The following is a 12,414-nucleotide window of genomic DNA, read 5'->3' as shown; positions in this document are numbered from 1 at the left end:
AAAGTGTGTGTGTGGTTGGGGAAATGATGGTCATGGACATGATGTGTGTAAATGACTACAGTGTCGATAGCAATCCAGTTGTTTTTTCAGTTGTTAATTCAATCCAGTTGTGCATTTGATACTGTTAACCATAAACTATTGTTGACAAAATTACAATACGGATTAAGGGGTCAGATATATAAATGGCTTGAAAGCTATTTAAGTAACAGAAGCCAATATGTTCAATTTAAAAACCATAACTCGGATTGTAGAACTGTTGTATGCGGAATTCCCCAGGGTTCTGTAATTGGCCCTAAACTTTTTATTTTATTTATTAATGATATATCTGAGGCTTCTAAAGATTGTTATTTGCTGATGACACAACGGTGTTCAAGTCCGGGACAGATAAAAATGAATTAATGACCATTATTGAAAGGGAAATGTCAAAATTAAAGAAATGGTTTGATTGTAACAAACTGTCTTTAAACTGGGATAAGACAAATTATATGTTTTTTGGAAATACAGGAAAAAAAGAAGGTACAAAATTAATCATTGAGAAAGTAAACATTGAATGTGTTCCAGAAATCAAATTTTTGGGGGTTATCCTAGACAGCAAACTTAGTTGAAAGCCTCATATAGAATATATCAAAGGTGAAATTAGCAAGAATATTTAGGTATTCTATATAACGTTAAACACATATCAGGGCTCCAGACTGCGACCAAATAGTCGCATTTTGCGACCAAAATTTGAGAGTGTGCGACTGAATTTTACATCCAGTCGCACATGTGCGACCGGTAAATTTGTCACACGTTAAACGCATGGTAAGCGTGGAAGGGACGCGTCAATGAATCCGTGACAAGAATAGCGCGATTAAACGTCTGTGGGAAGGAGACGGAGACAAATATCACAACCTGATGTGCGTCTGAGCAATAAGCGATCTATCGACACGTTACCTAGCAGCGAATACAAACAGATTGAAAGTGGAACTAAAATACGCAACTCATATAGGCTATGCTTCACGGACCGTTGGCGTTTTTATTAGGTTGGACCAATAATAGACAGAGCAGCGCATAGTGGAGCCCCCCGAACCACCGACAGTAGGCTAATAAAGCCCCGAACTTGCCAGTCGCTGGCTGATCTCGATCACACGACACTGTTACTAGCAGATCCAGTGAATAAATCCATTGAATTCGCCTCAGAATTAATAACATCATCGCTACGAGATCCAGTGAGAAACACTCAGATTCGGCGCCGAGTTCTGTTATAAACCATATCAGATCAAGCAAAACATTCTCACCCCAAGGCGTCACCTTTGACCATGCTTCCATATTTGACGCTTTAGGCGCCCTTTAGCGTCACTTACATGACGCGATCCTACAGCGTCATCTAACTGACGCTAAAGGAAAGCATCAGTTAGAGGACGCGGTTAGGTTTAGGTGTGGGGTGGGGTGGGGGTAGGGTACACGCGATCCTAGGGTGTCATCTAACTGACGCTAAAGGGCGCCTAAAGCGTCAGATATTGAAGCATGGTCAAATCCTGGGTGAGAATGGGCTGGATCAAACAACGCTGACGTGGAAACCAGGATAAACACTTACAGAAGGCTTTCAGTCCACAAATCAGCAACTTATCAGCATGGCAAATAGTAAGTTAACTCTAAACATAAATATGATGTGACAGAAATACGGTAGTCAAACACTTACAACACATCTTTGTCCTGCTCTTCAAAACTATAATATCATATAAAGTTAAATGTTTTATTTTTTGTATTTTTTTGTGATGATCAACACATTTTTTGTTCATCCTTCAAAGATTGTCCTAAAACGAAAAATTTGTAAGATGTTGGAAAAGTCTTATTTAAACATTAAAATTATTATTATTTAATATAAAATTATAAAATATATTTTTATTAAAAATTAAAAAAAAACATTGTAAACAGTAGGATGTTTATTGGCTATTTTCACTCCAAGTCCTTATACATAGGCCTAGATATTTTCTCTCCTTTTGTTTTTAATTAATATTAAGACATTTTAAGTGATAATAACTAAAGTTAACTTCATCTACACCCTAAATTAATCTAAGTGATTAATTGTCAGCCCCAGTGCTACCAGTTTTTTTTTTTTGTTTTTTTTTGTACTTGGTGTGAGTTCTGATTTGAGGTGATGCTGCCCTCAAATTTGAGTCTGGAGCCCTGTGAACTTAAAATAAAACAGCATATCATAATGTTAAGTCTGTATTTATTATTAAAGAATTTGTCAGTATTACAGTTATTTTGGGGGAAATTTGAATAATTGCATTGCGAGCTGATTTAAGGTGTGCCCCTAAATTTTCTGCTTGTGCTCCTAAAATTTTCAGTCAGGGGCAACAGCACACCTAGTAAAAAAAGTTAGTCTGGAGCCCTGCATATTAGATGAAGCTTCATTAAAGACTCTATACTTAACCTTAGTTGTTCCATATTTAACATATTGTACTGAAGTGTGGGGTAATGCATGCACCAGTTATACAGGTTGTTTCTACTCCAGAAGAAAGCTAAGAATTGTGACTAACCAAGGTTCACGAGACCACACAAATAAAGTGTTTATAAAACTGCAGACTTTGAAATTTAAAGAGTTGGTCAGTTTTAAAATACTACAAATTATGTGGAGAGTGAAAAATAATTTAGTACCAACACATATTAAAAATAAATTCATGTTAATCACAGACAATAACAACAGAAGAAAAGGCAATTTTAGTGTACCATATTCACGTACCTAAAAAAAACAAAAGGGGTTTCTTGTAACTGGGATTAGTTTATGGAACTCTTTGGACAGAGGTCAAAAATCATGTAACACGATTGTTCAATTCAATAAAATGTATAAAAAATATGTACTTGAAAAATACGAAGGAAGTGAAGCATATTTTTTTATTTATTTATTTTTTCAAATTGGTACAGTAATTGTTAATTACTTAGATGTGAAGTAATACTGAAGTAATATATGTATAAAAAGGAAGGGAAAGGTAAAAGAAAAAAATGGCGAGCCATCTGTTCTGTACAAGCTTAGATTATTGAAAAAAGGGGCATTAATTTATAAGACTAGGTCTTCTTTATGCTCCTATTCAGTAATGAATGTTATTATTTTGTTGTTGTGGAGATTATTGTTGTGTCTATAATAACATCATGACTGAATAAAGAAAATTTGATTTGATTTTGATTTGATTTTAAATTTGTATTCCGAAGTAGGGATGGGCAACGATTAATCGCGATTAATCGCATCCAAAATAAAAGTTTGTGTTTACATAATATATGTGTGTGTAGTGTGTATAATTGATATGTATAAATACCCACACATGCATGTATATATTTAAGAAATATGTGCATGTATATATTTTATATAAATTTATTTACAATTAATATTATATATAAATATAAATATTTGATATATTAATAACACATTTTTCTTAAATATATACATGCATGTGTGGGTTTTTATATATACAAATTAATTATACACACTACACACACATATATTATGTAAACACAAACTTTTATTTGCTTGCGATTAATCGTTGCCCATCCCTATTCCGAAGATGAACGAAAGTCTTACGAATGGCTTTAAAGCTTAAAGGGTTAGTTCACCCAAAAATGAAAATTAAGTCATTAATTACTCACCCCCATGCTGTTCCAACCCCGAAACACATTAAAGTTCATCTTCGAAACACAAATAAAGATATTTTTGATTAAATCTGAGAGCTGGATCAGTCCTAGATAGACTGCCTAAGGGACTGGCTCTTGACGGCCCAGAAAGTCATTAAAGAAAAGGTTTAAATATTCCATGTGCCTACAGCGGCTCAATTATAAGTTTATCAAGCGACGAGACTACTTTTTGTGCGAAAAAAACATAAATAACGACTTTATTCCACTATTCCATTACTTCCTTATGGGCGCATGCGCGAGAACTGAGACGAGGACATTCTCATTCGTCTACTTTTTGTGACCGGCTGCTCACCGCTTAGGAGTTTTACCGCCACCTACCGTATAAAATGATGATCCATATATAAGGCGCTCCGGATTATAAGGAACACTGTCGTTTTTTGAGAAGATTAAAGGCTTTTAAGTGCACAGCGCGCATCTTCCTCTGCTTGTAAACAGAAAGTTTTGCGCTTCCAGCTATATCAGCACATCATCTTATACGGTAGGTGGCGGTAAAACTCCTAAGCGGTGAGCAGCCGGTAACAAGAAGTTAAACACAAGGAACTGTGTTTACTCACATTTGAAAACCCCCGCTGATCTCCGCGATGTTGATAATGACGTATGCTCTCCCGTGGCCTCCTGGGATAGAAGAGTATCCATCGGATGAACCATAGATATCTATATAAAGGCTAGATATGTCGTCCACGCTGCTAGCCAATGCAGGTCGACGTCTGCACCTGGCGGCCATCTTGTCACAGGCAGCTCGCTCACTCGTAACATTGTGTTAATGGTACACCTTTATATACATATCAGACATGGGGACTTGTGACTTGGTGACTTGGACTCGAGTCGACTCGAGTCGCTATTTTTATGACTTGTGACTTGACTTGACAAAAAATAAAATACTTGAGACTTGACTCGGACTTGGAAGTTAAAGACTCGGGACTTGACTTGACTTGAGACACGATGACTTGAATGACTTGAGTGTTAATCACATCATGTTTTCAGTTTGAATATAAAATATATAAATTATGTAAAAAAAATAAAGTTGATTCAGCTGGAGCGCAGGCTGAGAATAGCGCTGTCATGACTGGATCACGAGATCATCAATCATGCCCTCTCGTAGTACCTTACGCACACCACGCCCACTTACATCAGATATCACCATGTCAGCCGGAGGGATACCGAGGGTCGTCGCTTTCGACTTCAAGAATTAGAAGCTGTGGAAGTGAAGACAGAGAGCTAGTGGCGCGCTACTTACTAGCTAACAGTTGCCGGAGTTGAGCCGAAGGGTTTTTGGCGGGTTAGCATCAACTGTGCTGAGACTGGAGAAGATGGATGCAGGTAGTATGGATGATGAAGATGATCCCTCAGTGATTGATAGTGGAGGGTGGTCTCAGATAACTGATGCATCAAACAAAAGGAAAAATAGAGATTCTGAGTCTGATGATAACAATTCAAGAGTAGTAATAAACAAAACAAGGAAAATGGAGGTAGAATACAAAGTAATGGTTGCATTTTCTGGAACAGTCGAAAACATCAATAATCCAATGAAACTAACAAAAATGATCAAAAAATCAATCGGAAATATTAAATCGGCAAGGTATCTTTCTAACAACCGTGTCCTCCTTTTTTGTGTTGACAAAAAGCAACAAGAGATTGCATTGATGACCAAAGAGCTAGGAGGTAAACCAGTCAAATGTTATGTACCGGGTGAACTTGATAATCTTAAAGGAGTGATTACGGGGGTTCCTGTAGCTATATCAAATGAGGTCTTAAAGGCACAAATTACAAACGACATGGTGACAGAAGTGAATCGTCTGCTTTCAAGTAGAAATGGTAAAAAAGAAAGTAGTACTACTGTTGTACTAACTTTCAATGGGAAAAACTTACCGGAGCGTATTAAGATAGGATATATGTCCTATACTGTCAGACCATTTGTGAGACCAGCATTGAGATGTTTTAATTGTCAACGTTTGGGGCATGTGGCAACAGTTTGTAAAGGAAAAAAAAGATGCTGCAAATGCAGCGGAGAACATGATTACGGGCAATGTGGAGAGGGGGTTGAACCCAAATGTTGTAATTGTGGAGGACCACACAGTGCAGCGTTTCTTGGTTGTAAAGCCCAAAAACAAGCTACAGAAGCAATGAGAATCAAAACTGTTCAGAATATATCATATGCTCAAGCAGTCAAACAAGTTCAAGTGACTAATGGAGATTTGATTGAAAATAACATAACCCAGTCTAAAGATACTTGTAGTCATAAGTGTCTTGAGGACGGAAACATACTTGTGATAAACAAAATTCATTTTGTAGCTTTTATTGCAGAAGTCATTAATTGTTCAGCTCAAACAGACAAAAGAACAGAAAAGCTGAAAATTATAATATCTGCAGCTGCCAGACATCTGGGTATTACTGAAGTATCTGTGGAACAGATTCAAACGATACTTGGACAAACTGATGGAACAGTAGGGATGGGTGATCCCTCAGGAAGTCAAAGAGGTAAAAAATAAAATATGAAAATTGTACAATGGAATGCTAGAAGTTTGATTGCGAATGGACAAGAATTTAAAAGATTTGTATATCAGCTTGCAGGTTTACCTGATATTTTATGCATTCAGGAGACTTGGCTTCGTCCACAATTACATTTTAGCATTCCTGGCTACAATTTGGTTAGAAAGGATAGAGTTGGTACAAACGGTGGAGGATGTGGGACATTTGTTAAAGAGGGGGTAGCTTTTAGAGAAATAATAGACGCTCCAGGGGAATGTGTGATTGTAGAAGTGTGGACACGGGGAGGGGGAATAAAGGTAGTAAACTTTTATAACCCTTGCAATCAGTTATTATTAGAGGATCTAAATAAAATAAGGAGCAAAGCTGGGGACAATTTTATATGGTGTGGGGATTTTAATGCACATAACTCACTTTGGGGAAGTTTATGCACAGATAATAATGGAAGGATTGTAGAAGAGTTTATGGAGGAATTTGGTCTAGTGTGTTTAAATAATGGGAGGGGTACTAGATACAATATTAGGGAGTCATCAACTTCTTGTATAGATCTAACAATAGTCTCTGGAGCTATAGCTTTGGATTGTCAATGGGAAGTTCAAGATCAATCAACATTAGGAAGTGATCACTTTCCAATAACATGTGATGTGGGATTGTAAATTTATCAGCAAAATAAAATAGTGCAAAATAGATGGAGGTTTGATAAAGCTGATTGGGATCAATTTAACAGTTTTTGTAATGATGGATTTAAGAATTTTAGCTTAGAAGATGATATAGACCTGTGTACAGAACGATTAAATGCAATTATTATAAAGGCAGCTGAAGAATCCATTCCTAAATCAGAAGGTAAAGGTAGGTTGAAAATTGTTCCGTGGTGGAATGATGAGTGCACTAAAGCCGTTAAAGATAGAAATAAAGCATTTAGAGAGTTAAAGAAAAACTTAATACCCATAACTTTAATTATATGTCAGAGGAAACGGGCTCTGGCAAGGAAGATAATAAAGCAGGCAAAAAAGAAGTATTGGCAATCATTCTGCTCCACTATAGGAAGGGAAACCCAACTATGAGAAGTATGGTGTGTCCTTAAAAAGATGGTTGGTGTTTATAGAACTCGGAATATTCCAGTCATAGGTGATGAAGGGAAAACAGCAGTGACAGAAGAAGAAAAAGCGGAAATGTTAGCTTCCACCTTTCAAAAGGCTCACAGTTCAGATGACATAGGAATAAATTATAGGATAAGGAGGGAAGAAATTTTAAAGCAACATCAAGATATTTATACAAAAAGAATTGACAGTCAAACAGCTTTGGATGCTGCCTTTAATATGTGGGAACTTAAAAGAGTATTAATGAGGGTTAGAAATACTGCCCCTGGAAAAGATAGAATTTGTTATAATATGATTAAACAGATGGATGAAGTAACACTTAAAGTATTATTTAGGGCTGTGCAAAAGTTAATTGCGATTAATCGCATCCAAAATAAAAGTCTGTGTTTACATAATATATTTGTGTGTGCTGTATATAATTATTTTGTATATATAAATACCTATGCATGCATGTATATATTTAAGAATTATTTGCGCTTAAATTCTGTATATATTTATAAATACATAATCTATATTATATAAATATAAATATTTTATATAATAATAACATATTTTCTTAAATATATGCATGTGTGTGTATTTATATATACAAAATAATTATATACAGCACACACAAATATATTATGTAAACACAGACTTTTATTTTGGATGCGATTAATCGCAATTAACTTTTGCACAGCCCTAGTATTATTAGATCTTTTTAACAAAATTTGGAAGGAAGGTCAACTACCGTTATCATGGAAACAAGCTATAGTAATCCCTATTCAAAAACCAGGGAAAGATTCAGCAATTGCTGGAAATTATAGGCCGATAGCTCTGACGTCTAACCTTTGTAAAGTAATGGAAAAAATGATTGTTAATCGACTTCAATACGTGTTAGAAAGCAAAGGATTAACAGCTTCTTATCAGTATGGTTTTCGACCAGGTAGATCCACTTTAGACGCATTAATAAGATTAGAAACTGATGTTAAAAAGGCTTTAGCAATGAAAGAGGTGTTAGTGGCAGTATACTTTGACATTGAAAAGGCATATGATATGATGTGGAGAGAAGGACTGCTTTTAAAGTTGCAAAGAATTGGAATTGAAGGAAGATTTTATAATTGGGTTTTAAGTTTCTTATTTGGACGTTCGATTCAAGTCAAGGTAGGCAATTCATTATCTCAGATGGTGAATGTAGAAAACGGAACACCACAGGGAAGTGCCATAAGTCCTGTATTATTTAACATAATGATCAATGATATATATGTAGGAATGCATCCAGGAATTAAAACAGCATTATATGCAGATGACGGAGCAATTTGGAAGAGGGGAAGAAATGTTAAATATATAGTGAAAAAAATACAAGAAGCAATTGAGAATGTTGAGAAATGGTCAGTGGAATGGGGATTTAGATTCTCTATTTCCAAAACGTGCTGTCAGTTTTTTACTAAAAAGAGGATTTCAGAAAATATTAAACTTTATTTATATAAACAGCCACTAGAAAGGGTAACAAATTTTAAATATTTAGGTTTATGGTTTGACTCGAAATTGTCTTGGAAAATTCATATCAAATATATTGAAGAGAAATGCAGCAAAGTACTAAATCTAATGAGATGTATAGTAGGCCAAGAATGGGGGACTGATAAACAGTCTTTAATCAATATATATTGTGCTCTATTACGATCCATTTTGGATTATGGATGCATTATTTATGGATCAGCATCAATTAGTATGCTAAAAAGGTTAGACTTAATTCAGGCTCGAGCTTTGAGATGCATCACTGGAGCAATTAGAACAACTCCAATCTCAGCAATGCAAGTGGAAACAGGAGAGCCCCCATTAGAAATAAGACGTCAAAAATTATCTGTTGCTTATTGGATCAATTTACTTGGGCATAAACAGGATCATTTTACAAATACAATAATAGAGGGGAGTTGGGAAACTATAAATTTAACAGGAACAGGATTTGCTTGGAATGCAAAGGAATGGGCTACAGAAATGTCGCTAAATAATATATCATTTTCATCAACGACTACCATTTGTCCAATATCCCCCTGGTTGTTTACCCAACCTGAAGTTGATCTACAAATTCATGAGAGTGTTGAAAAAAGCACAATTTGATATTAAGAGCTATACAATTGAATATTTAAGAACAGTTTATTTCTCATTTCTTCCTATACCCAGAGATAGGTCGTACTGGATCAGCATTTTATGTTCCTGAATTTAAAATAGGGAAATATGGAAGATTAACAGATGGGACTTCTGTGTATACAGCGGAATTGGTGGCAATTCAGATGGCGCTTAGTTGGGTGGAAGAAGTGATGCCAAATAGAGTTGTTATATGTTCAGATTCAATGACATCACTTATAAGCCTACAAACAATCAAACAGTTAGATATGACATCTATATAGAAATACTGAATATGCTGTATCGATTAAGGAAAACTGGAACAATAAAATTTGTTTGGGTACCAGCACATGCAGATATTCCAGGTAATGAAAGAGCTGATAGAATGGCTAAAGAATCACTTAAATTGAACATTCCTACTATTACAGTTGCATTAAGCAGGATGGAAGGGAAAAGTATTATTAAAGCTGCCTGCAACCAGAAATGGCAAAGAAAGTGGAATGAATGTAAAACAGGAAGACATTTTTATAATCTACATAATACTGTAAGACAAAGTATATTGACACAAAATTTAAAGAGAGAAGATCAGGTTAACAAGACTAAGGATGGGAAATACAAAACTTAATTCAACACTTCATATTATAGGGAAACATGGTACTGGTTTATGCGAAATATGCCAAGTAAAGGAAACAGTTGAACATGTGTTGTTATTTTGTTCCAGGTATGAACTGGAAAGAAAGGATTTAATAAGTGAACTAAAGGAAATGGGATGCAAAGAATTTACAATCAATAACATATTGAACACAAAACAAGGATCCAGGGAAATTGTAAGGTCAGTTTTAAAATTCATAAAGAATAGTGGTCTTAGGACTAGAATATAGTCATCTTTTAACATACTTCTAGACTGAAATCACTTCACACTCCAGCACAGGTGGTGGCGGTATGCACCATAAAGTTGGTATGCAACCCGCCAATAAATCCATAGAAGAAGAAGAAGACTTCAAGAATTTCTCAAAACAAGACGGCAAAAAATAGCGCTTTGCAAGACTTTACAGGGACAGCCAGACGACAACCTCCAATTTCGTCCGTCATTTGAAGAGCCATTCTGCCCAGTAAGTGCTTGTCAATTTGTTAATGTTATCTGGTTAGCTCGTTCGTAGTTAGCTAGCTAATGTAAGTTAAAGGAGAACTCCGGAGCAAAATTACACATTGCCTAGTCAACCGTTTTCTGAGATTTGCTTTCATGATTGCCGAATGTAAATAGTTTTATCTATAAAAACAGTTTAGCCTATAACGCTAGTATATAGGGCATGGAGTAATGACAAATAAAAATGGCTTGTTATTACCACAAGGCTCAAAATAGCCCCACACTAACATAATAAGGCTCCCTACATTCAAAACGAAGCATTGAGAACTTTGTCAGTGTCCATACAGTTTAATAAGAAGATATTTTATACACACAGTCAACTGAGGATGAAGTCAGGGAGTTCAGTTTTCCTGTAGGAACCCCTAGCAATACTGCCCTACAAAAGGCAAAGCGCAGTAACTACACATTTGGTCAAAAATGAGTTAAGACTTGTAATGGGCTTTATGACATGTGTTCTGTCTTGTGAAAAAATATCTGGGTTAAATTATGTCCCATTTCGGAGATGCATTACCACATAATCTACCCATAACATGTTTTACTGGCTGGTATAAAAACTTTAAAGACCTTTTTCTCTCTGTTTCTTTGTTTGTGTAGTTACTGCACTTTGCCTTTGTAGCAACCTATAGCGTTCCGGAAGGAGGACTTCTACAACTTGCTTGAACAGTTCCATTTTATTCTGAACACAAATTTTAAACACACACCAGTCAACAATAAATCATGTTTGTATTAATATATTTTCTTAAATGCATTTTAATAATAAAAATAAACTAAAAATGTATTTTTATCAAACTTGACTGGGAGTAATTACTGGGAGTAAGTGAGTAATGTCTAATGCTTTTTGAAAACTTAAGGCTTTTTTTCATAAAACAAGTCAGGACATCATCTCATTTTTGTATACATTTTTATTTCTTTAAATTAGTAAGCTAGTAAATGAATGCGTCATTGTACCCAAATGCACTTCCGAATGCGCCTCTGTCCATTTCAAACCAAACTGATGCCCATAGATGCACGTTTAGAAGAGTTTCAATTGCATGGGAGGGAGTAGCCAGCTAGCTCTCTGTTTTGTATGAACATCAACAGAAGTGATGTTACCCCGCCATTGCTGATACATTTAAAACATTTCAAACATTTCAAATTGCTGAAAATTTAAAACATTTCAAACACTGTTGGCAGAAGTGAAAATTAAATAATTTTATGAAGTTACAATTTAGTTTGATTCCATGATGTAATTTACTGAACATGAGTATTTACAATGCAAATCCAAATTATTGTAATTTACTGGCAAATACTTATCTTGTCTTTTCACTTTATTAAGATCAGATTCTGCATGTAAAATTACCATAATAAGGTGACTTGACTTGCACTTGACTTAACCTACTACAAGACTTGACTTGACATAGCCTGTGACTTGAATTGACTTGACTTGCCCCCCCAAAAAATACTTGGGACTTGCTTGAGACTTGACGGTTAAGACTTGAGACTTACTTGAGACTTGCACATGTGTGACTTGGTCCCATCTACATATCTATGGGATGAACACTCAAAAATCTGGGCGAAAGCAGGAGTTCATCCGGGAACTTCTCGCCTACTCTTTTATGAGTACTGAGGTTTCGGACATAATACTCCTTTCAAATACTAGCCATTTCTCAATATGCGTACTTGTCTGTACTTGTGTTCTTGTGGACTTGTGAAACGTCATCAGTCGCTGCCGAAGTACTGTTCCAATTCAAAGTTCGCATCTAGCCAAGTCCACTTCAAATCCCCGGATGTGTTCTTGATCCGCCCCGTTTACGAGGATGCATCGAGAGGTGACTTGTGTGGACTTGAGATAGCCAGGTAACCCAGAATGCACCTCGCACCAACCACAAGCGTCAATAGGAGAGGAGAAAATCCGCAAAATAT

The sequence above is a fragment of the Pimephales promelas genome, chromosome 24, assembly GCF_988280905.1.
Source record: "Pimephales promelas chromosome 24, fPimPro1.hap1.1, whole genome shotgun sequence".
Taxonomy (NCBI): Eukaryota; Metazoa; Chordata; class Actinopteri; order Cypriniformes; family Leuciscidae; genus Pimephales; species Pimephales promelas.
This window is presented reverse-complemented; position numbering follows the sequence as displayed.